Source organism: Arachis ipaensis, chromosome B9 (assembly GCF_059453495.1).
Source record: "Arachis ipaensis isolate K30076 ecotype BB chromosome B9, ASM5945349v1, whole genome shotgun sequence".
Classification (NCBI taxonomy): Eukaryota; Viridiplantae; Streptophyta; class Magnoliopsida; order Fabales; family Fabaceae; genus Arachis; species Arachis ipaensis.
Genome location: NC_142444.1, coordinates 47,134,321 through 47,135,127, shown reverse-complemented (window position 1 = coordinate 47,135,127; position 807 = coordinate 47,134,321). Strand labels below are relative to the sequence as shown.

At 41.6% G+C, this 807-nt stretch overlaps 1 non-coding gene across 1 annotated transcript; it reads right to left on the bottom strand.

The window, feature by feature from the left end:
- Positions 1 to 293: 293 nt before the first annotated feature.
- On the bottom strand, positions 294 to 401 carry LOC148544547 (small nucleolar RNA R71). The gene has a single exon (XR_015901314.1). It is a non-coding gene; the product is annotated as a small nucleolar RNA R71 (small nucleolar RNA).
- Between the last annotated feature and the right edge of the window lie 406 nt (positions 402 to 807).

The window sequence follows — 807 nt, the reverse complement described above, 5'->3', positions numbered from 1 at the left end:
AAACAACTTTGAGCTGAAACCTCAGCTAGTTTCTCTGATGCAGCAGAACTGCAAGTTTTGATGGACTTCCATCTGAAGATCCTTTTCAGTTCTTAACTGAATTCTTGCAGATCTGTGATACTGTTAAGACTAATGGAGTAGATCCTGAAGTCTACAGGCTCATGCTTTTCCCTTTTGCTGTAAGAGACAGAGCTAGAGTGTGGTTGGATTCTCAACCCAGAGATAGCCTGAACTCTTGGGATAAGCTGGTCACGACTTTCTTAGCCAAGTTCTTTCCTCCTCAAAAGCTGAGCAAGCTTAGAGTGGATGTTCAGACCTTCAGACAGAAGGAAGGTGAATTCCTCTATGAAGCTTGGGAAAGATACAAACAGTTGACCAAAAAGTGTCCTTCTGACATGCTTTCAGAATGGACCATCCTGGATATATTCTATGATGTTTATCTGAGCTATCAAAGATGTCATTGGACACTTCTGCAGGTGGATCCATTCACCTAAAGAAAACGCCTGCAGAAGCTCAAGAACTTATTGACATGGTTGCTACTAACCAGTTCATGTACACTTCTGAGAGGAATCCTGTGAGTAATGGGACGCCTATGAAGAAGGGAGTTCTTGAAGTTGATACTCTGAATGCCATATTGGATCAGAACAAAATATTGACTCAGCAAGTCAATATGATTTCTCAGAGTCTGAATGAAATGCAAGCTGCATCCAACAGTACCAAGAGGCATCTTCTGAAGAAGAAGCTTATGATCCTAAAAACCCTGCAATAGCAGAGGTAAATTACATGGGTGAACCTTATGGAAACACC